Here is a 26,074-nt window from a genome sequence, read left to right on the forward strand (position 1 = left end):
ACTAATTGGCATCATATTAAACTGGATGTTATCACTTCTTTCAACGTGCAGTGGTAATGAAATACTTTTATGGGAACAAGTGTACCTGTGCTGGCAGGATATATTGTCAACAACCCAGAAGGTCACAGTATTCTTGTTACTGATGAGTTGTGGCATTATTTTAATTGGGCTTTGCCCACTGATCTGAATGCTTAATTTGCAGAAGAGATGCCTAAGAGCATGTGACTTTGATATCAAAACATAAAAACCTCCCTACACCACAGGATTAAAACTGGGGTTAATACCAATGTATAGCATCCCTTATACTGGCTCACTGTACAAACTCAATGGGCCACTTGACATTGAATATTTCCAGACAATAATTCTTATTATGTTTAAAGTACGTGGAGAAATTAAAAGTGTGTGAGGTAGAAGAACTGGGTCATTGAGCAAAATGAAATAAAAGGATATAAATCAAGCGTTAAGAAGGTGAGTTATTTGTGCATGATTTCTGGTTCTATTACACTAATGTCTTAATCTCCACTCCTAAATAAAGCATTTGGGTAGTCTGAAAATAGTCACACTAGCACAAAAGGTATTTGCCATGATTTGGGGCATAATTTTTGGAAACAGAATGAGAATGGTTAATTAACATGTATCCTCCTTTATAACCAGCTCATTTTGTGTGTGAGAGAGCCTTTTTTACCTCCTCTTCAACACGCTCACAACCCTCTGTCTGAAACTGAAGTTTCTACCAGCAACTCTTTTTCTACACATTTTTACATCCGGTCTAAAGACTTCTTTACCAAGAACTAGACCAGCTATACTGGGTTGTAACAAGGGATCAGAGTCTTTACATGTAACACCTGCTGCAAATTGTTTTACAATGATGACATATCTAACCAATTAATCAAGTAGAATTAATAATTAGGTGTTTGACAGAATATCTTGTGTATTTCTTTTTCTCAGGTTGGCAATCAGCAATAAAACGATATTGCTTACATGGCTCAGTAACTTTTACCCCTCCACACCGGCCATATTTCAGAACATGAAGTGTTACAAATTTCACGGTTCTCTCAATTCAACTTTACGATGATTTGAGAAAGAAGGTAGAGTGGTTTGGAAATGTTGTACAGATGTCAAAAAGAAAAACTTGACAAGCACTTGATTAGATACCACCTGGTGGAAGATAGAAAAGAGGAGGACAACAACTGACATAAGAAAATAATTGAGAAAGATGTCACTGGTATGGAAACAGACTATAACTGAGCAAGAAACTTGCCATTAGGTATGCTGATGTGGAAAGAATGGATTGCTCACGTTAAAAGGCATGAGAGCATCTAATAAAAAAAATCAACTTTGAGAGTCCAGGGAGGGAAGGTCCTCTAATAATGGTAGTAGCCAATAGCTTTCTTTGTTGAGAAAGTTAAAGGTACAGCAGAAGGGCAAAAGGTAAATTCTGCTTGCTGTGAAATATACTTTCAAGCTAAATCTTAACCAAATGATCAGGTTCACAATGGAAGAGCCTACCCCGAGAGAGAGATTAGTTAGAGTCATCAAGATCAAAAGTTACAAAAATGCTCTAATATATACAAAAATCCCTCTCTCTTTTACTCTTCTTTTTTACACAAAAATAAGTTTGAAAAGTTTTCTTCACCTGAAGAAAAGGGAAAGGCTGGTTCAAGAACAATTATAAGGAAATAATTCAGGGTCTAAAGAAAATCCTTAGTTGTGAGGAAATAGAGAAGAGTTAAAATTTTTGCCTGAGAATCATTGATTTCTATCGGCAATTGATGAGTCTGAAAGGGATTAGAAAGGACAATATCATAAGGAAACTCCCCACCTGGAGCAACGTCCTGCAGCATGCCATGGCATGACAGACACACCTGCCTCAGTTCCCCTTCATAGTCCCCTGAAATAGTCTTTCAATGCTTGCCAAGTATAAATAGACCTTGTAGGGTTAACTCATTGCAAAAGTCATGTGCACTGAAATCATGGCCAAATCCCTGCACTCCATCAATGATCAGCCCCAGCATCCTTCACCACATTTCCTCCCCAGCCATCTATGACCCTCCAGTTTTACCTGCTTTCCAGGTAGGGCCTGAAGAGAGATTTCTGCTATCTGCAGAGACCTCCTCCTGTCTTCTGTCTCCCAGGTAGTTCTCACTTGCCCTATTCCTGACTGATTCTCAGACTGTCACTGAGTTGAGTTACTAGGTCGGTCACATTCCTCGGGCCTAACTGCCTTCTTTTAAGCCCAATTGGGAATCCGCTAATGAGGCATAGGTGCGATGGCCCTTTTTATCTCTAAAAAGGCCACTGCCATCCTCTGACAAGGAATTACAAAGATTATTCTCTATCAAGAATAAGTGGGGAATGTAAGTTATAGGACCCGATAACCAGCCTTGGACCAACTATCAACCATGCTCCATTCAGTTTGTAGCTCCTGCCACAGAGCTCTGTTTATTCCTCAATGGAAAGAAATATTTAACAATAACAAAAAAGCAACCGTGCAGTTCGCAGCTGAGATTGTTGGGCTCTCTGTTGCACCTTCCCCAGTTTATGGGGATCCACAGGGCCTGCTTGCTCTCTTATAGCCTTCTGGTGGAGCCATCGGAGAGTGTGCTCCCAGCCCCCTCCTGGTCGTAGGCTCCTGCCTGGACCTGGGATGCTCATGTATATGTCTCCTAGCTGGGAATCATCATACCCAATCACTTGATGTTGTTGAGCTGGGTTGGCTGATTCAAAGCACCTGCCTTCCAGGCTTTTCTGCAAAACAGGACTGATTGTTCCCTGACCCTTAAAGGGGCAGTCTGCTCTGGTAGGGGGAACTTCCAGTCACTCCATCTTATAATAGACAATAAACATAACAAGAGTACCATAGAAATGATGATGGCAACTGACAAAGTTTCACACCCTTCCTTTCCTCTTCCTCCTGCCATGACTATTCTGCAAGTGGAGCAGCTGCCAACATTATGGGGCCATGGCTTAGCTGAGCCAGATTTGGGTTGGATTTGCCCTGTGGGGATATGCCCCAGTTGGAGCTGGGCTTAGACTGTGTATACTTCCAAGCATGACCAGCATGACAGATGTTAGTATTACCCCCTCTTAAGGAAGTGTGTTGGTTTATTACATTTAGTTTCCTTCAGATGCCAGCATGTTCATTCTCAACCCCAACAGAACTTGATAGTAAGTGTAATGATTTTGCAGCCAGAGATACACTGCCATTTTGGCTCAGATCCAATGGTTTGAGAAGCAGACACTTCATGAATGATGGCCGTGTTCCTGCTAAATCAACTGTTTAAATTATGCTGCATTTGTAAATCATTCTTTGAAATGTTATTTTTTTCCCAAGCAGTCTTCTCATTAGCATTTGTAGCCTGGTACTTTACAAGGCATTACAATTCAGAAATTAAAGGGATAGGTGAACAAAGGAATAAGAAGCCTGTTCTCTTATGATTGCTGGTCCAGACCAAGTTAGCAAAACAACTTACTATTTTGCAGTACCCTAATGTGACTTTATCCAATAGACTGTTGTCTTCTAGTTCACTCTCCTGTAATGTGCCATATTTTTTGCTTCTGTCTGACTGGGAGTCCTGCTAGTTGGCCACACCTGTTGGGTATGTCAGCACGCATTTAAAGAGCATGAATGGAGACGGTTTTGGTAATCTTAATGGCCACTGGGAAAGGTGAGTGTGGTCCTGCATAGAGATTAAAAGTAATGGTCATGGAATAGTTCATTGCAACTTTGCTTTGTATTTTTTTTGTTAGTAGCAATTATTGAATTTTGTTTTCAGATTTCTCTTGTCTCCTCCTGCTTTCTCCTGTTATGAAGTAAAACTCACCAGAATGTGAGTGGCTGGGTGGATTTTTCAGGTCCTAAGTAAAACTACACTGGTCTCATTTCACTTCCTAAGAGTTGGTGAGCTTGGGACTTGTCTGAAAACTTGAAATTAGAGACCTTTTTTTTAATAGTTTGTTCCATTAAACTGCTGTTCCATAAAGGCAGTAAAAGAAAAGCAGATGGGCTTATAGAAGATAAATAGAACTTTGTTAAGGAATAACTGTGTAAATAATGAATTCACAACTAATGTAATATAACAGATTTCCTCTTTTATATTACATCTATGTTCTCTTGAGCTAGGATCTTAAGCCTTGAAAGAGCTTGTCTATATGGCACTGGCAAAGTCCACTCGACAGGTGTAATTTTGAGTTAATGCTACATTACATGCACTAGGGACCTTTTAGAGCACACCTAGGGGTCACATGGGGTAGTTAGAGTGCAGAATGTTAGTGCACTTTACAATGACACTTGCCTGTCACGCTTTGCCATGCCAAAAAGCACCTGGGATGGAGCCCTTTAAAGAAATATCAAAGTTCTTTAGGAAGATCCGGTAGGTAGCATTTTGACACATGGGTGAAATCCTTTCTCCATGCAAGTCAATAGCAGAACTCCCATTGACTTCTATAGGGCCAGGATTTCACCCAATGTTTCTGCATGGTGCTGGTGGGTCATTTTACTAAGCTGGAAATGGTGGGGGTGCTCTCTTTTTTTTTTATGGGACACAAAACCCAGGACCTGACAACGTGTGAGCATCAACTATCTTGTGTCGAGTTTTACAAGTTCCCTGTGTCTCCTTCATGTCAGCATTTTTCAGTTAATGAATTAAATACAAATAATGGTGGTGCTATCATTCTGAAAGGGGAAAAAAATCCTCTGCAAATTGTTTTAAGATAAAAACCCAAGTGCTATATACTTAGATTATACAGTGATGTGACACAATCAGGTGTTTCCAGTAGTTGGGACTGGCAAAGTTATAACAACCTTTTCTAAATCCAAATAAAGTGCTTTTAAAAATCATTTCAATTCATATAAGATATAGAAATATCTTTGAGTTGAATTGTCAGTCTCAATTTTATCAGGGCCCTGAGTGGAACAGAGAAAAAACAACTGTATTGGCTCCCCCAAATCCAAGGCTAGTGCACTAGATAGTGGCCCGTCCTTAATCTCAAAATATCTAACAAAGGAATAAGAAGCCTGTTCTCTTATGATTGCTGGTCCAGACCAAGTTAGCTCACCAAGGTGAGTTATTGGACTGAGTTACCGAATTTGAATAAAAACACTAAACAATAAAAACCTTCTTAAGCTCTAGTCAAGACAAAGCAATTATGCTTTTACCATGTACTAAATTGGTCATGTTAAAATTTACAGGGGAGACTAGTTTCTAACTTGACCACTTTAGCACACACTAACATATAATTGCTTTGTCTTGATTCAAACTTTAGAAGATGTTAGTTAGACTGAACTAGATAAGTCAGTGTAATGACGTACCTTTTAAATTCTAGTCTAGACAAGGTCATAGTGCGAACCAGTCCTTGTCTCAAAAAGGCTGATTAAAATAGTCAAGTCATATGGAGGATGGAAGGGGAAACAGTGGCCCAGAATGGTGAAGTGACTTCCCTGAGGTCTTGCACACCAAATCACTGGTAGAGCTGGGAATGGAGCCCAGGTCTCTTGAGTTGCAGTTCAGGAACTTCTCTTAATTAATAAGATTAAATGCCATTTTGAGATTTACTATAGAAGCTAGCTCAATTGAAGTTGTTTACCGCCTTTTCAGCTCTTTCAGTGATGTGATTCTATAAACTAGTAGATGGCTACCATAAATATCAGCATATTGGCTTCCTGAAAGGCCCCTTCCCCGCACACTGCAAAAGTAACAGTGGCAGCCACCATACCCCTGAGCTGAATCTGCTCCAGTAGATTACATGGAAATATTCTTTTAAACAAATCAAAACAGCCCTTAATGTGCTAGAAGGCTTATTCAGTAGAGAAATATCAAATATTCTAAATGTTAAAACCGAAGGGAGTTCACTCTAATCTCCAGATATAGTGCACTCTTCCTGTGTACTGGAGAGTGATTCAGCTAGAGGAAAACCAGAATGGACAGGTTTCGTTTGGAGACTTGACTTAAAAATAATTGTATCCCAACCAGTCTTTGTGAGAGAGAGTGTGCAGAGTATATTAGCAATGGATCATGACACAGATCTGGCACTTAGGTGTAACTGTTCATGTAAATTACCAACAGCAAGATTTGTGATCCCATACATTTTGTATAGTCATTCACAGCTCATTAAACCTTCAGCAGTGCTGTCATTCACTAAATAAAAAGGTAGCATGAGAACAGCATAATTAAGGAGGTTAAGTCTAACTTTTCTGCAACTGAATCTCTGAACAGTTAAGTGTGCTACCTGCAATAAAAAAGTTTTTTGAGTAACAAAGGGCCAGTTCAGGTAAAGAACAGAAGCAACACTTATTAAAGCTGATCCCAACAGCTATGTCTTTTTAAAGTTTAATTGAGTTAATGTTTTTTTTTTTCCCCTTGAATAAAAAAAGTATAACATATTCCAGTTACTGAAACAGATTGTTGTCTTCCTCCATTATTACTTTGTGCAGATTTTTCATGGTCTTGATATGTTCCATAACTCTAATTTTTTCCAATGTGAATTGTGGAACCTTATGTCCCTATGGAGAGCTATTGAATCATTGAAGTGCAAGTGCAGCAGTCTGTCAGCACGGCACTTGCAGAACTGGGACCTGTGTTTGTGAATTGTCAGGTGAAATATTGAATTTCTAAATATTGAGTTCGAATTGAATGGTCAGTTTGGCTGTGAGATATTTTCTAATACAAATAACTCAAATTTGGTTAATTTGCCATTTTAAAAAACTTTAATTGAAAAAAGGACTGATTATTTTTTTTTAAAAATTGCACTGTTGTCATCTACCAGTGTTTCTTCATGCATCAGCAACAAATTCAATCTTTGTATTAAACTATTGATACATAAAAAAAGTGAAAGGTACAGTATACTGTAAAATAGCACAAGAAAGGCAATTCCAACTACATCTTTCATCTATTTCACTCTATTTATTGCACATGCTGTTTTGCCACAGTTTTTGAACAGTCTGGATTCCAAGCATGGGTGAAAATGAGTGGATATTGACAGAGAATACTATGTTCCTATTCTATTCTATTGACAAGTATTTAGACTCCTCCAGATTATGATGGCGAAAGCTATACCAAATATTTCACAAAGGTAGCTTCATTTTCAGAATTATAGTGTGTGTGGGGAGGGTGGGGGGGTCACATCCATGTTCTACATCTTCATCCAGAAAAGTAGCTCTTCTGTCAGGACTTCCCCAGACACACTTTGCTAGTGTCATTCCATCACAAAAGTGTCTAGGAAAAAGTCATGTCCAGATGGGGTGATCTTGTTTGGGATCCTCCATCCAGACAGTGCACCCATCCACCTTCAAACAATAGAAACTCTTCCTTTAAGTGAATAGCTTTAACAAATAGGTCTGAATATTGAAGTACCAAGTGCCTGTTAATCATGCTGTGTTGGCAGCTGCTGAAGTCCTCTCCAGTCTTGTCAGCTATCCCATTTAAATAATGTTTTAGTTTACCATTCTTGATGCAGCAGTCATATTGCTAGGTAGAATGGAGGAGCGGAAATTCTGCCTCAACTCTTGATTTCCACATGAGTAATATCAGCTAGGTTTGTCATGGCTGGATGATAGAGTGAAGACGGTGTGACTGAGGGGTGCATAATGGGATATAGAAACTTTATTGAGCAGGTTTCCACTTCATATGTAATTAACATTGGTAATTACCAACCTAAATTTGTTACTGTGTGGTAGCTATCCAGCGCCTATATGAAATGAGGAGCTGGTTTGAAAAATTCAGATGAATCAGTTTTTGTTGAAATCAAAATGTCTCCAGGGATCATTTTGATGAATTGGCAATTTCTAACAAAGTTCCTTTGGAAACCCAGCAGGATTCTGATGGAAACCTTCCTGGTTTCCTGCCAGCTTGCCCACCCAGATCCTTGGCAGCTCACCTGGTAGGCTCCCCAGTTGTCTGGGTTTCCATGGTGTATGGTGAGGCAGATCAGAGGCAGCCAGAGCTTCATCCCCTTTCACAGAGATTTTCAATTTTTTTTTGTTTTCATAGAATGATAGAAGTGTAGGACTGGAAGGAATCTCAAGAGGTCTTCTCGTCCAGTCCCTGGCACTCAAGGCAGGACATAGTATTATCTAGACCAGTGTTTCTCAATATTTTGATATCAGGAACTGGCTTACTGCCTTCCTAAACCATGTCAGGGAGGTCTCAGGGACCGGCTGTTGAAAAACACTGATCTACACCATCCCTGACATGTATTTATCTAAACTGCTCTTAAAAACCTCCAATGACTGAGATTTCACAACCTCTGTAGGCAGTTTATTCCAGTGCTTGACTACCGTGACAGTTAGGTTTTTTCCCTAATGTCCAACCTAAACCTCCCTCACTGCAACTTACACCCATTGCTTCTTGTCCTATCCTCAGAGATTAAAGAGAACAATTTTTCCTCCTCCTTTCTTGCAACAACCTTTTATGTACTTGAAAACTGTTATGTCCCCCCCCCAGTCTTCTCTTCTCCAGAATAAACAAATCCAGTTTCCTCCTAAGTCATGTTTTCGAGACCTTGAATCATTTTTGTTGCTCTGCTCTGGACTTTCTCCAATTTGTCCACATCTTTCCTGAAATGTGTCACCCAGAACTGGACACAATACTCCAGCTGAAGCCTTAACAGTATGGAGTAGAATGGAAGAATTACTGGTGTCTTCCTTGCTCTAATTTTCACCCTTTTCATAGAATGGTCAGAGAGTGCATGGGTATGGAGACTGAACTACTTTTACTCGAACTGTGACTTACACTACAGGACTGACCCACATTCAAGGGGGTAGGGGCAGCATAAAGAATCTTGCCTTACTATTCCTAGTGTGTAGCTATGACCCTTACATGCAGGGTGGAAATAATCACTTTAAATTAAATGATATTGAGGGCGAAATTGGGGTTGTGTGTTTTCAGAGGCAAGGGGAGGAGAAGAGTACAGGACACCTCAGCACTCCAACCTCCCAATGCCCTCCCTGCTTTCACACTAGCTTCCTTGAGTGATGATGGTTTTCGTTTCAGGAGAAGGGATAAGGTGCACTACCAAATGTGTTGCTTCTGCACCCTTCACCCAAAATATACACCTCTACTTTAATAATAATAATAATTAATTAATAAATAAAGGCGAGAGAGAGATAATTTTCCATAAGAGTCAAAGTGACTTGACATTCAGAGCAGCCACCTATTTAATACACAGAGCTTTGCACTTTGTTGTCAGTCTGTTCCTCATTTTGGACAATTGAAGAGCCATGCAGAGACCTACAAAACAAAATAGATGATAACACCTAGGAGCGCTTTTAGAGGTGTTTTGATTCGGGATTGATGGATAGGCATGTACTGTAAACTAAGGAAATAATCTCTGTGGACTTAACTTTAGAAAACTTTCGCAATGCATTGCTAGGTTGTTTTCATTATTTTTACATTGATCACTGTGAGTAAAATTTTCAAAAGTGCTTAAATAAGTTAGGCTCCTAAGTGCTCTTTTGAGCACTATTGAACATTTTACCCAGTGTACCTAGTAGATTTCATCTCTAGTTAGTCTAATGTGTTTATTATATAGCTCTAAACTTACATACATTATTTGAATATATGTGTATATATATATATCCCAAAATATTGCACAGTACACCACCTTCATAATCAAGTTTAAAAGCTTTCAGTACTTGGACAAAACATGGTAGAATGGTGCTGCTTTGTGTTTTGGTAGTGCAGCTTTAATGCTAATGCCAAATCCCTTTTTTACTTTGCTCAGAAGCATAATGTTATTTGTGAAAACCTTCTTGTTTTTCATATGGTCTATTGTTTGGATAATTCATGTAATTGCATGTGATTCTGTAATTACGGTAAATATATGTAATCGGGTATTATAATGCATAATTATGTAATTCTGATGTTCACAAAACATAGTAGGGGGAAATACACTAATCATGTACTACAGACAATTAAAATATCAATATTTCAGATATTACATAACTTTTCCCACATACCAAAAGGAAATTTGTTTTCATTATAGACTAATTGGCTACAAAATTTGATTTTTATAAAAGTTGTTAATTGAATTATAGAAACCTAAAAACTCTACTTTCCTACCCTCTTGTGTTATAGCTGAAATGGATGAACAAAATGATAAATGAGCAGAATCTTTGGTGCCAAATTTTACCCCATAATAAATTACAATACCCATTTATAATGAAATTGCAGACACATGAAAGTACTAGCTGAAGGGGGAAAAAGCAAGTGACCTTATGGGACCCCAAAGCAACCAAGTGTAGGCTGGCTATAGCATAGGCCTACATACTCTCAGAAGACTGGCTATCCCAATGAGCGAGGACATAAAGAAGGAAATACACTTCTGCACTGGGATTTACAGAAGAAAATTTTGCTTCCTACCTTTTGTACATCGCAAGATCCTGTGTTTGTAATGGCCCTCTCACATCCCCACCCCTTAAATTCCCTTCTCCTCTCCATCCTTGTATGGGAGAGGAGTTCCTACTCTCTTAAATCTCCCATGAACCTCTTTAAGGGAAGATGCATGGCTTTGGGACCCAGTCCAATTTTCTATCTCATAATTTTTAAAAAATCATATATTTGTATATTAGGATTGTTATTCTGTTCCTTTTTTTAAGCGCTACTAGTTAACATTCATACCCATTATTGTTGTACTGTTAAGGGCTCCCTAACTGAAGAAATCCTTGATCTTCACCCTACCCTGAGTTCTAATGTATGTGTATAGTGAAATATGTTGGACAGATGGACTCTTCGGTTTCTTCTCGGCTGAACAATATCTTCTTGGTAAAATAACAACTATGGATACTATTTGGTCACAGTACAATTAAGGAAATTCATGGAACAGTCATGGGGAAAAAAGGAAAAAAATCAGGGTATGTTCACGGTGAGGCTAAAGGTGAATTTGGAGCCCCGCTACCGGGGGCTGAAGCTGAACCTGAAAAAGTCACAGAGCTCTGTTAAATGAAAAGGAGGACTTGTGGCACCTTAGAGACTAACAAATTTATTTGAGCATAAGCTACAGCTCACTTCATCAGATGCATGCAGTGGAAAAGCAGTTTCTTTGAGAGTGTGTGGCACAAGCTGTCAGCATAGTCTGCATGGTATGTAGATTGTAATGGATTTTTTACCATCAGTCCTTTTGGTACGATGTCCATCTGTTTGCATTTGGAAAGGAAGATGATGTCTGTCTGTATCTGTACGAGTTTTTTCATGAAGTTGATAGATTTCCACTCCATACGGCTAAATTCAGTGCTTTGCATAATGACAGGTTTCAGAGTAGCAGCCGGGTTAGTCTGTATCCGCAAAAAGAACAGGAGGACTTGTGGCACCTTGGAGACTAACATTTATTTGATCATAAGCTTTCGTGAGCTACAGCTCACTTCATCGGATGCATCCACTGCATTCATCCGATGAAGTGAGCTGTAGCTCATGAAAGCTTATGCTCAAATAAATTTGTTAGTCTCTAAGGTTCCACAAGTACTCCTATTCTTTTTGAGGATACAGACTAACACGGCCGCTACTCTGAGCTCTGTTAAAGTCACTGAATCTGTGACCAAATTGTATCCTTAACATTTCTTATATTCTCTTCCCTCTCTCTCCCACTACTGCCTGCAAAGTACATTATCTAAGCTTCCATCAGTGACCCTGAATTCTCTTCTGTATAGGTTCTTAAAGCACACTCACCACCATAGTATTTCAACTCCTTCCAATAGTGTATTAAGCAGTATGACTACACAACTATCACATATGTTTTGGCATTATCCTCTCCTCAAAGGGAGAACATTTTGTAGTGGAGCAGTGTCTTGTTTGGTAGGATTTTTTTTTTAAATATATATGTTGCTATGTATCTATGTTAGAGAAGGGAAAGCCTTCCCATTGTGGCATAGCCATTCTTCAGTGATTTGAGATGCTAATCAGTCTGGCACTCAATGTCCAAGCCTAGGCTAGGTAGACTCAATCTTAAGCTTGTATGCTGCCATTAATGTGCAAAGTAGAATGCCTAGAGCTGTTTGAAAAATTCCTCCCTCTCTCTCTGCCTGCCTGCATACATAAGCTTTCTGTGTGCATTGGGGAAGAATCCTCTTTGCGCAGAAGTAGAAGGGGGAACAGTAATCTCTACATAATTATTGGAGCAGGTCAAAACTATTTGTCAGAGGAAATTTTTTGACTTTTCATAAGAAAACCAAATACTTTCTATCAAAAGCAGACACTTTTGGTGTGACAGAGTCCCTAGAGTTGATCCAGCACTCTGGTCACTAAGGCACTACTTATGTCTCCTTGGCATGGACTTAATTGGGAGCTGGGTGCTCAAAGTTTAATTAGGCAGGAGTCTGGGAACCTAATGAGAGCAATCAACTCATCAGCAGGGAACAATCAAAGAAGAGGAAGGAAGTGCAAGGGGAGGAGTCTAGCAGGGTATACTGGATATATGATCAGGAGACCTTTCCTCTTCCTCCCTGGAGAGAGGGCTAAGGGAGAGGTCTAAGTTCACTTGGTATGTTGCTGAGCAAAGCTGTACTGATGAATTGGTGGAGGGGACCCAATAAATAACACAATGAGTCTTTCAAATGCTGAAGCGTCTAGGCTGTTCATCTTATGCAAAGGGCAGAGAAGGTAGCCCTTTCTCAATTGGCAAAATGTTTTAATCCAGTTTTCTCTTGTAAACTTTTTCCAGGGATAACTTTCGACCAGCTGTGATGATAGTCTAGTTGGAAAAGTAATCAATTTCTGCAACAAATGTAGAGATAAAGTTATATTTTGTCTGTGTCCAACACAATAGAGTTTCTAAAGATGAATCCCTGCTTCCAAACATCATAATCTAGAACAAGACTAGAAGCTACATGGTAATTATTTGAGAGAGAATGAGGATGCTTGCTGCATATACCCATATACCCTCTTGAGTACACTGGAGAAACATAGGTTGCATGATCACAAAGATCACAACAAGAAGTAATTATCATTTCAGTTACCCATTTCTCTTTTCATTTTCTTTGTTTTTGGTGGTGGTGGGTGGTTGTATGTACGTCTGGGACACACAGATTGGATCTGGATCTTCACCTACACAAGCTTGGTATTAGTATCATTGGTATCATGTGTTTTGTACTCACAGAGAACTTACATAAACAAAATATTCTTGCTGAAGGTCACAACATTACACTACTTTATTTCTTAGAATTCAGAATGATAATGCACAAGAACCCCAAAACATAGAGAGACAAAGCAGGCTGCTCCTTAAAACCAAAGAGGCATAACTCATCCCACTTTTGTCTGTGCTGATTGACTCTGGCTCAGAATATATGCTCTCCTCACAGAACCCCCAGCCTACAAGCTGGACCAGTGAAAAAACCTGAGAATTTAAAGCGATACCTCACAATTTTAATACAGTTTTCAGTACACCACATTACTGAACTTGGGATCCAAACTCCTGCTTTTCTTAAGTTATTGGATGTTTTGAAAGAATGTTTTGGTTGAAGTTTTGCTCTCTTTAAATATCAGACCTCTTATAGTGTTTTCCAATGTGTGATTGGGGCCAAGTGATTACATTAAGATTTCCTGACTTGTAAATAGTTTCTAGATGTTCTCGGTATAAACGTGAGAGGAGGTTTAGTTCTGATATTTATTTTTTGAACTTAGGTGTTTGATGACTTGTTTAACTGTATCTTCCCGCAAGCATACTTGCTATCATTACTATATAGGTAATTAATCAAAATTGCTTCATTTACGCAGCCAGTATGTCTAATACTGTAAAATCCTATCTAGTAAGTACTCTATTGGAATATAATATTTGCCTCTTAACATTTCTTCAGATCTGCAGAAGGGAAGTGTCTTTAAAAGAAACTTCATATTACTCAATAGAATGTATTCAGCAGGGCAGGAGGAATTTTAAGGTGCTAGGAACCTATCTTGGAGGTATTTAATTTTTGTCCTTTAGAAGTTGTCATTTTTAAGTGATCTGAAAAAGCAAATTAACAAAATTACTTTTCCTCTAAATAATAGACAAGCTTTTTTTCTCTTGATAGGCCTGTGTGTAAAAATAGCAAAATTATGGAGTTAACATAAGGGATGAATTTGCCCAAGTGTACAATGCATATTTTAAAGCTAGCATGTGCTGTCATACTTATATTAATGTAATGCAATACACAAAACTGAAAGGATGAAATCTTGATCCTATTAAAGTCAAAGGCAAAATTCTCACTGATTAGAATGGGACCAGAATGTCATTCATAAACTTCAGATATTCAGTACCGAGCCTTGCTTTTTCTGATCCTTTCAGGCCTTCACATTTGGGATGGGTATCTCATAAGAACAGGATTTTGAGATTTCAAAATGGAATCAGAAGTTGCAGAGATGCATAAATGTGAAAAACTTCTCTGCATGAATTTTCTCTTTAGAAGCTCAAAGTATTTAATTCAATGTTTTGGAAAAAGGTTTTAGATTTATTTTTATGCAAGTAGGCATGAATTATTGCCACAATCATGATGATTTTGTTGTTGTAGATCCTCTCCTCTTAGGCTAGTAGCCAGATGATTGATTAAAAATGTAGTGTTTTTTAAGTCTTTCCTCTGCTGCAAGCCTCTTTCCCATTCCCTCCATTTTAACCACTAGGTGCTGTCAGTAAACAAATAAGAAATGTGGCTTTTTGGAAGACAAGTCATTATGTTAAAAAGAAGAAAAGTTGAGCGCAACACAGTCTCCTGTGGAAGTGGAAAATAGTACCCAGATGAGTTTTCCAATTCAGGTGAGCCATTCCAATGAAGTTAACAGAAACAGATAAGGCCATCAAATCTAAGAATCAAGGCAGGGAAAAGAAGCTTACTCTTGAAAGGCAATCTTGGTGCTCTCTTTCCTTGTGGGAGAAAATCTGATTGATATTTCAGATTAAATTTCAGATCAGACCCAATATGTTCTGGCTGTCATATTTCAAGCTTTAAAATCCAGCTCTATCAGTGACATTTTTAGGTCTTACTTTTTGAAGCATAAAATAATCTGCTTATTGGGGCAAGAAACTGCATCAACCACTCCCCAGCCAGGTGTAAGGATTCTTAATGTAAAGCAATAAGTAACATTCTAGAGGTCCATCCACTTATAACTGCTAACAATATTGTACAAACATGTTCACAATAAACAGGTTGTAAACCTGCAGAGTATGTTCTGCTCTGTGAGTCTTTACTTTTAAAAGATATTTTGGCTCCAATGTTTACAGCAGGACTAGAGCTGGGAGAAGTTTTCGGACAAAACTTTTTTAGCCATAAAATACAGATTCAGGTCAATGTAGATTCAGTCAATATCTCATGAATTCATATCAATTTCAACAAATTCTTTCAACTCATAAACCTCATTTCATTTCATATCATATTGTTCAGGTTGATTAGCACTACATTCTATAACGTGCTACTAAATATATTTTGGGGATCAATCCTGAATTGGCTGAAAAGGGAGTGGTGGAGGCTAGTATGCTTAGTAGCCTATTTCTGTGATTCTACAAAAAATGGTAGAATGTTAATGACTCAAGATCCCATGGATTAAATAAAATCACGTTTTAAAAATACTTTGCTGTATAGATGTCACACAGTGATTGGCCCTGTTCAGAGGGAATGGGGCCCAGTGCCCATGTGACTCTTCAGGTGCCTCCTAACTGGGTTTTCAGAGAGAACACTGGAGCTGTGTACACAACCAGAGACGGTCAGTCAGGAGATTGTCATGTGAGAGCTGCCGGAGGTCAGAAAACTGGCAGATGTATTTGGGGAAAGCTGCAGGGCCTCCCTGGAAAGAGGGAGGAATTGTAAGGATACAGCGGAGGTGGCTAGCTTCCTGAGCTACAGAGCCAGTGCTGGATGGTTGAAAAGGGTTAAGGGCTAGCAGACCAGTGGAAGGGCTAGCCTGCTGACGTTCCTGAGCCAGACAACCATGGCCAGAGAAGACGGGGATGGCTGAAGTCTGAGAGCAGCAAAGGGAGATGCCCACTGGCTCTCTGAGTGAAGAGAGTGAAGCCAGAAGGCCAGAGAGTGCCGAAGACTGTGTGTCTGTGGTGGGGGGGGTGAACTGTGGTAATATACATCAGAGCTGTACTGGAACTGCACTGGTGAGCCTGTGCCTTATTTGGTGTGTTGATGGATTGTTGAGACTTGAAGATTGAATGAAAGGTTTGGAATTTGCTGGAGAATTCTGGGTTGTGGGACTTTTGTTATGGTTTATGTACATGGGGTTTCTACAATAAATGAACCCTTCAAGGTCTATATATACTTGGAAAGCCCTTGTGGGCTATTTCTTGGGCAAACAGAAGGGGAAACTGAGGCAGGCACACTTATTGTGCCACAGTTAGCAAAAGGAAGGTGGTGGCGGAGGCCCTGCAACAATAGGTTTGAGGTAATGATGGGCCGAGGCACTTGGTGTGGTGGAGAGATGAAGTTGATTTAAAGACATGTTTTGCCAATATTGTTACGCAGGGACAGTCTTTGTAATAATTCATTGGTACTGCTGGTGAAAACCATATGCACTGTACCTGCCAAGCTGCCTGGGATCTCTTTCATGGAAGTCTCAGTCAGAAGAGGACAAATTCAGAGTTCATAATGCCATTAGAAAGATAATGAATAAGAAAAAGGTGGATAGCAGAGAGTCTTTATTTAGCAAAAATGATAGCTCAGATGGCACTGGGAACTCTTGTCTGTGTATTTCAAATTATCATGCTTAAGTGGTAGCAGTAACAGGCTGATGATCTGAACTTAATCTAAACTATGCTTCCAGCTGGTAATACTCCGAAGAGTTGGTCCAAGCACAATCAGTTTAGAAACCAAAATGGTTAAAGTTGTAGAACTCTATAAAGTGGTTGCAGTTACACCAGTAAAAAGTTTCTTATATGGGAATAAGTCATACCTATATAAGCATCTTTATAGAGGTATAATTTGCATCCCCACCAGAGAGTTATACTGCATTAAGTGTATCAGTTGCTAAATTAAATACAGCAATACAAAAACACTGTGTAGATGAGCCCTAAGTAATGCTTTGGGGAAATGAATGAGCCACCACATTTGTGTCCATATAATTATGAATGCTCATATAAATTCAGTGAGAGTACTTGAAATTCTGACAGTGAACAGTCCATTGACTGAATCAATATGTTCTCTATGCTATTCACAAGAAATATTAAAACTCGTATCAAATTTTACGTTCATTTTTTTTAAATGTAAAGCATACCTAGTGTTTATGAAAGTTTACAATAGATAGTCGTAGTGACTGGACTTTGTTGGAAAGGCAGAAGGGTTGTTATTGGCCAATATGACTCACCCCTATCCTGGGAAGTAAAGACCACCTCTGAATATATGCCAGTGGTTAAATTTTGATGCCTATTCTGCAATTGGCATAGCTTTCATATCCCTTTTGAAACATGAAAAAAAGCATGGAAATTGTAATGGTCATCTTGTCATTGTGTCCTGTAAGAACCAATCTGAAATCACAGAAGTTATTTTGCACAGATCAGTGATGGTAACTATTTTCAGTCACTAAGAAGCTGAGCTCAATTTGAGTTGATTGCCTACACATGAGACTCATGCTTTACTGGCCTCATAAGCTATTTCACCAGACCTTAAACTGGCCAAAAATCAGTGAATAAAGCTGTAGGTTTTAGTGTCTTCAATTTTTACTTTCTTCTTGAATATAATCTGTTTCTTAGTTATCTGGAGGGTGATGACCTTTGTGCTGAATAAGGTTGGGCACAACATGTTAATAGAACGAGAAGAGCTAGGGGCCTGCTTCTACTCTCGTTAGTTTAAATAGAGTAGGGTGCAGCCCCAGCTTATTTAAAATAGGACTTTTTAAAGATTGGTCTGAGGGATTTTTTGTTTTCTTTCATTTTTCATTTCAGGTGTATTTCCCAGATTATATTTTGCTATAAAATGATGCAAAAGAAACGGGTTTCCCTTGCCTAAATCAGCTGCTTTCTAAGGGTATGTCTATACTACTCGCCGGATCGGCAGGCAGCAGTCTATCCAGGAGGGACTGATTTATTGCATCTAGTCTAAATTGACCCCTGAGCGCTCTCCCGTCCATTCCTGTACTCCACCACCACAAGAGGCGCAGGTGGAATCAACGGGGGAGCAGCAGCAGTCGACTCACCATGGTGAAGACACCATGATAAGTTGATCTAAGTACATTGACTTCAGCTATGTTATTCACATAGCTGAAGTTTCGTAACTTAGATCGATTCTCCCCTCCCTACCCCGCCCAGTGTCGACCAGGTCTAAATGTGATGCTGCTATTAATCCAGCTGAGCCAGTGAATCATTTTGCTCCCTGTTTTAAATACTGGATTATCGCAAATTGAGTTGCCATTATGGGAGAAAATAAATATTTCATTTTTCACAGGAAGACTCAAAATTTCCTGAGATTAGAGATGTGATCTGTGTAACAAACCTGACACCGCAGTAACTCTGCAAAAATTAGACAAGGGGCTCAAGGTCTCAGTCCACTTTAACTGGCCTTAGCCAAAAGTGTGTACTCACGAATAGCCTGATCCTGCAAGGTTCAGAGCAGCTGCAATTGCCACTAAAGACCATTTGCATTGAAATTGCTCAGCACCTCTCAAGAACCAACCTCAGTTAAGGAGAATTTTGAAGATGTCTCCGCATTCTGATCTGACTGGAAGCTTGTCCAGTGAGGCCATGCTGCTGCTGCTTTGGAGCCTGCTTCATGTGCACTGTCTAGGGCCTAAACCTAGAAGAGATCTAGTCTCTTAACAGCTGTGACTTGTGCACAGAATTGGAATTATTTCATTATTAAAAATAATATTGTACTAGACATTTACATAACACTTTACAAACATTGACATGCATCCCAGCCTGAAGGGATGAAAATAAGTTTGTTTATTCTGATTTTTAAGTGGGTCAGTGCCTGAAGTGCCCTAATTACTGAACTGCTTTTGGAAAGAGATTTGGTGTCTTCTTCTGTAAGAATGTTCGTGTCTCACTTTTATCTACCTTTAATATATTAGCATTTGTTTCAGGGTGAATAGGAAGTCAAAAATATTTTTTCTTGAACATTGTTTTTTTGGCCATCATTCAGTTTGCTTCCCATCACCATTGCATCTCTGACAGACACAATTTCCTTGACTTTTGTTGGGACTGTACATTCATAGATACTACATTTTGTAGTGCTATATCTCTTTTTGTATGAAATGAGAGAATTTGCAAAATCTCAAAATACACACATCAGTTTTTCTATTTGTACATTTTGGACAGGAATGTGTGTGCTAGGATTTAGAATAATAATACATTAGAGACAGGCATATTCCAATTCTGGCCCATGATTAAGCCTAAAGGGCCAAATTTTGCTATCAGTTACATTTGGAATGATTCCTCTGCAATCAGTGGAATCACACTGTTCAGAAATTTGGAGTAAATGAGAGGAGGATTTGTCTTATCCAGACATTACTGGCAGCACCAAATGCAAAAAGCTTTATTTTGCCAGCTGCTTCCACTTGGTTTTCACAGATTCTGCGACGTCCAAGATGTTAAAAATTCTTAATTCAGACAGTGCAGGAAGTTTTCTGCTGTTTTAGCAAGTTTGTAAAAGCTGGGAAAACCTCACCTGAGTAGAATGAAATCAAACACTGTAACTAAGGCAGCTGCTCTCTATCCCATATCTCTGTGGAACCTGATTACCCATGGAGATGTATTTCATGAACGGTAGGGGCATAGACACAGACTTCTGAATGGATAATCAAAGCACACACCTGAAATATATATCTGGTGGTAAGTGGTACTCAGGAACAGGTGCTGGCAGAAATTCTAGCTGAGCAGAGCATTGATTGATTCTGTCAGAGACCCTGCCTCCAACAGTGGCCTATTATTATTTCTTGCTCCAATGGGAGATGAAGGATATGATTGATATAAGATAGTCCAAGAGTCTCAGCCAAATGTCTTTTGTATTAACTTAATGGTCTGTGTATTAAATTCCAGCCCTTCCCCGCACCGAACTGAGCCTCTGGTGGAGAGAATGTGAGGGAAGAAATGGGAAGGCCATTTTTCCAGTCCCAAAAGGGCTACTGTTTGCAGCCACAGGTTCCATTCTTCCCCTCTCCCTCTCCCTGGCAGCAGGTGAGCAGAGATTGCGCTGGCCAGCTGACAGGCAGATGAAGTGTCAGATTTGGTCAGCAGGTGAAACCCCAGGGCAGAGTCCAGCTTCCCTCCTGCTGACTACATTGGGAGGAATAATCTTCTTCACAGATCTGGAGCAAAGGGCACCCACCAACTGGAAGAAGGTGCTGTTAGAAGGGTGAAAAGAGAGCATGGGGAGTCACTGAGTGGCAACATATAATAGTGGAGAATGGAGGTGACATGGGGTCCAGAGGTAACTAGAATTTTATATGTGCATGGGGGGTGCCATATACTGGAGAGAAAATTTGGAGCTCTTAGCTCTGTGCAATTATAGTGCACTACTTTGCATATTTGCATATGCCCATAAATTTGTGTTGGGGAAATTTTCCCATCTGCCAAACTCCTGAAAAATGTGCAGGAAAGTTCCACCTGCATGTGGGGAAGGTAATGGTCCCATGAAGTGCCCACAGAACTTCTGACAGAACCCTGTCATGCATAGACACATGCTTGGGGCAAATGGCCCAACGCATGCAGATACACAATAGAATGGAATAAATGTAGGACATGCTCCTACTGATTTGAGGCAGAGGCTTCTGGAAGGAGGGAAACAGAATTTCTTTATGGAGGCAGCTGCAGTTGCCACCTCTGAGACAGAGCAAAAGCAGCCATTGGCCAACCTCCCACCAACAAAAAAGTGTCTTAGTGCCAACTATAGCTAATTATTACTAAAATGTTTGACATTTTACAGATACACAAATGTGTATTTTTGTTGTCGTTTCATTATTTTTCATACCTTATCCTAACACGGTGCCACAGTCCAGACTACCCTGGTGTGAAGTACACTCTAACGTGTCCCAAGTGGGGAAAAAAAAAAAAACGAGCACATTAAATCTTTTAACAATCAAGGCAGTACAAAAACTGACCAGCCTGGTTAAAAACTGGCCAAGTCCTTGTTCCTCCCAACTTTCAGGTCCATATAACTCACCTTGTATATTTTTGGGTTGTGGTTACATGTATGCCTTTTGGGTATTTTGGATGTAAGAGATTATTTCAACTCCATTAACTGTTGTTGTTAGTTTACTTCTATATCACCCATAAATGTATGCTAGGTACTTTACAACACAGATAAGACACTGCCTCTGGATAGCTGACGATCTACACCTAAGGGTACATCTATGCTGCAGGATTATTTTGGCCGCATGTAGTGGGTATAAATAGCAGTGTTGATAGTGGGGCATGGATTAAGCCAGTAAAGACACACCTGAAGGGTGTGGGTCTGTACTTGGAGTACATAGTCTACCTGGTCTCTACTGGCCCAAGCCATATCTCCTGTCAGTGTATTGTGCCACGGCCTCCCGCTGCTTGAGCCTTTTCCCTCAACAGGAAGAAACTCTGGCAGTGGGGAGAGACTCCAGCAGCTCCCCATTGCTAGATCCCTTCTTCTCATCACAAAAGGTTCCAGCTCTGAGGAGGCAGCAGGGAAAGCCTGCCAGCTCCCGACTGCTGGAGCCCATCTCCTCTGCAGGGAAATACATATGGAGCAGGGAAAGCCCCTGGAAAGCTGTCCACTGCTTGAGCCCTTCTCCTCCACAGGGAAAGGCTCCAGGAGCAGGGGAAAGGTTCAGGCTTTCAGGCTTTCTGGCCACTGCCAGAGCCGTTCCTTACTGCACTGAAAGACTGAAGCCTTTCTCTGCTGCCTCCCCTCTTCTAACACATGTAAGCACACACCGCAGTGTGGGCATGGTGCACTTTTCACTGCCACATGTAGCTACACGTACACTATATGCCGCTGAAAGCTTTGTGTAGTATAGACGTAGCCTTTAGATATGATGCTATGAATGAGCACAACCCACAGTCAGGAGGAAATAGAGAAAAGGGTGAAAAGCTTTACAGAAATAAGGTGGTGCAGTTCACGCATGTCTTGAAGTTTTCAATTGATGTATGAATGAATATATATATAAAAAGAGAGAGAGAGACAAACACACACATATATGCATGGAGGGGTGTAATTACAGAATGTGTGTACCCATTGTTCTTTACTCTTGTTCACTGTGGCTGTTAAAAAATATTGTGTATATATGTATAATGTATAAATCATAGCTTTTTTCAAATTACTTTTAAATTACTGTCTTTTTAAAGAAAAGCCATTCCGTGTTGGTGAGTGATGTCATTTTGACTATTGTCACTCAGCACTTGTATCTTTTAAAAAAAGCATGGAATCTTGCATAGCATTCTCTACATATCATAGTACCTAAAAGTCTGATAGTTAAAAGCAGAGAGGTAGGTGGTAGGTATTTCAATCCTTGCCCATTTTCAGTGGAGTGTATTGAGGAATCCATTATAGCTACAGAATATAAAAGCATATAGCTGTACACTGAATCTTTTAAGATGTCTTTTGTCTAATATTTAAGAATGTTAAACTATATCATACTGAGATACTGCAACTTAAGAACTTGTACAAGTCAATAGCTGTGACCTCAGTGAAGCAGGCAACAGAGTTTGCAGATAGCAAGCTGTGCCTCATTCTTCTTTGGCTGGAGCTATGTATATTTAATTAGTGTCCTCTCACCTTCACACTACGTGTTTTTCCACTTGACAGTTCCTGGCATCAAAAGAATGTCCTTGAGGAAAAAGTCAGGCCTATTGACTCCTAAGCATATTATTTGAGTTGGTGTTCAAGTATTCTGAAGAAAGAGCTGGAAATAATGAAAGACTCTGCAGTGTGAAGCTGCCTTAACTGACAGTGTCAGGTGGGTCGAAGCTATTGAACAGTTCCTATTAAATTAGCCTACCTTCATCTCAGCTAGTTAAAGCTGGCATGCTGACAAATTAGTTGCTTTCTGTATATAAAAGAGGAGAGGCAAGATGAGATTCCCATTTTGGAGCTTAGTGACAGTAGCTATGTCACATCACAAGGTCAATAAGAATCTGTCCATGGAAGAAATGTAAATGTTTGGCTGATGTCAATACACTGGGCATTAAATTGCAGAATATTCCAACCTAAAGCAGAGGAGCTCATACCTACTAGTAAAGACTACAGTGGGCCAACCCTGATAATTAGTGCTTTATATTCTATTTTAAATCTGATTACGACTTTTGTTTAGCTTTTCCAATATTAGATCTTTTGCATAGTATCTGCTATTTCTAACCAAGGAGTCTTAATGGAGAAAGTTAATCAGACATGTTTTGTATGTGAAAAAAGGTTTGTTTGGATTCGTTTCTGTTCATGAGAACAGATGGATATTACAATTTTCTTGAAAGGGAGCTTCTGAAGTCAGCATGGACCTAATTTGAAATTCAAACAGAGGAAATGTTATTTAAGTTTGGTTGATTGTGGTAAAAAACAGAGAATCTGTGTTTATTTCCTAAACTCTGAGCTTAGTTAATCATGTTAAAGAAACTCAAACATAGACCAAATGGGGCCTACACTATTGCAAAGGTAAATTGATTTTGCCCTATTTTGTCACACTGTTCTGCTTCTATCCTGTCTTTTCAACCTCAGTACATTCACTGCAGTACCATAATTGTCAGAGAGACTCTGTTGCCATTGCTGGCATATTCAATTCAAACTGCTCGGCTTTGATCCTAAATTGTGTGCTGGCTAAAAGGGTCCACTTTTCCATCTGCCGGGAGTAATCTCTGGTAAGGACATCATGCCCTTTACTTTAAGCACTTTTTCTGAAACGCACTGCTAATTATTATGGAGCTAACTTGTGCTGCTTTGAATGAAGTTACTCTCACCTAGATACAGAAATTAATTTTTTTTTAAATAAAGGTTTTGTTGAGATTTTCTTTAGTTATACTTCACTAATTCAACCAAGTACATTTTAATAAATCATCACAATACACTGCAAACAAGATAGTGATGATTCTTTCGTTGTTCATATTGGCAACTTAATAAACCCTTGTATCTGGAAATGTGGAATACCAAGTTGCCTCTGAAGTGGAAGAAGAGTCCTTAACCAACAACAGCAGATTTTTTCTCTCTTTTTCTCAGGATTGAAGCTCGCAGGAGTGTTGTCTGAATAGAAATGAAAGCATTGAGTCTTTATTTTTTATCAGTGGAATCTACATTTTTCCATCTGTATTTAACTGAGTTCTTAAGACGGAATAGTACCATGATTCAGTATCACGTAGTTTGCATAATAGTGAAACTTCCTACTAAATTTTTGATTTACCACTTGGTACCTGTTAAACATTTCAATCTAGATGATCTAGGATCTAATTTAGCACTCCCTGTCACCTCACTTCAAGAATCTACTTTCAGTCTTTGAGCTAAAGCACTAGGAGAGTCTGAAGTATTTTATTTTTTTCCAAGAGCTTCTAAAACTTAGAAATCAACCTTGAGACACTTCCAGAATAATGCATCCAAGAACCTACATCTCCATCTGTTCAAGGCTTTGTGTGAAGAGCTTGTGATGCCATATCAGTTGACTCACCCCTTTCCTCCTACTCTCCCACATACACTTTATGAAGGATAGCAGCAGCCATATCATCAATCAAGAGAGCTTACTTATGGCTGGGAGTAGACACTATTATTTAGTGTGTACTCTTCTTGGACATGAAGAAGTGAGCATATTATGATATCCTGTAGTATTTTGAGAGGCATATATAATATCTCTGTAGGTAAAAAGTGGTTTTTTTCCCCTGATTTATATAATTCATACTAAAACAAGGCCAGAAGATGGATTATTGTATGTCAAAAGCTGGAGGGATTAAATCCTTCCTCTAGTTCAGATTTCTTCAGTATAATATCATCAGCCTGTAGCCTGACTTGTCAGCCACTCTGTGGGTATCCTTCACTTATACCTTAAAAGAGAAAATTCTGCCTCTCGCCTCATAACTGGGCGAGTCAATGGTTGCGTCATTGTTAGGGAGAAAAATATAGTAGTACGACCCTTCCTTGTATCCCTGCCTAATTTAAAGGACTACAAGGACCTGTTCTTAGCCCAAGACTAGTCAATATGTTTAATCACTCATTTGGAAGAAAATGTGAAATCTTTGCTGGTAAAGTTTGCCGATGACACACAAATTGATGGTGTAATCAATATTCCACAGAGAGATCTGGATTGCTCAGTTTTAACATGTATTTTAATACACCCCACATGCAAGAACATCTGTCTAGGAACAAAGCGTGTAGGACACACGCACACACACACAGCATGTAGGGGGTGGGGAAAGACCGTCTGTGTTTTGGAAAGCAGTGATTCTGAAAGGATCTTTAGGTTATGGTGGATAACTATTTGAACATGAGGTCCCAGGGTAATACAGTGGTAAGGAGAGCAAATGCATTCCTTAGATGTCTATGCAGGAAAATATAGCATAAAAGTAATGAAGGAGTTTTACCACTGTATGTCATCAGTGAGACAGCAGGTTTCTCACAGGAGGGTGGGAGAGGGAAGTCACAGATGCCATGGTTATTTCATTTCTTGGAGATGTTTTTTCCTGTCTATGCTTTTCCCAAAAGGTGGGTCGCCAATCTAGTATGGCAGGGAGGCCTTGCCGGGGACAGGGGGGAACTGGGCAGTGAGCCAGACCCATTGAGGATGGGAGGCACTGGGGTGGAGGAAGGCTGAAGAGTGAGCCTCAGGGTTGCAACATCACTCAGGTTTGCCCCCCACCCCCTTTCCCAATCATGAAACGGAGCAGGGGGAAAACTTTAGTGAATGTCATCGCGACTTAGCACAAGGTATTACAGCACCACTCGGGTTTGACCCACCCACCTCTGCATCATGATGGGGAACAGGGGTATTTGTCAGAAACGAGCAGCACTGTGACCCTGCATGTTCTGCCACAATGCCCAGAGTGCAGCATTAGCCCCAGCACCACAGACAGGAGCCATAGCTGTCTGGGGGTGATTGTGGGGTGGGCTTGTTCTCCAGTCCCATTGAGGGGTGATTAGGGTTACAGTGCCACCGTGGTAGATGCTGCTGTGGGTGGTCAGCCAGCGCCCCCTGGAATGGATGAGGAGGAGGATATTTTTATCAAAAAATCAGGGAGCAGTCAT

Source organism: Lepidochelys olivacea, assembly GCF_965140295.1.
Source record: "Lepidochelys olivacea isolate rLepOli2 genome assembly, chromosome: 9".
Lineage (NCBI taxonomy): Eukaryota > Metazoa > Chordata > Testudines > Cheloniidae > Lepidochelys > Lepidochelys olivacea.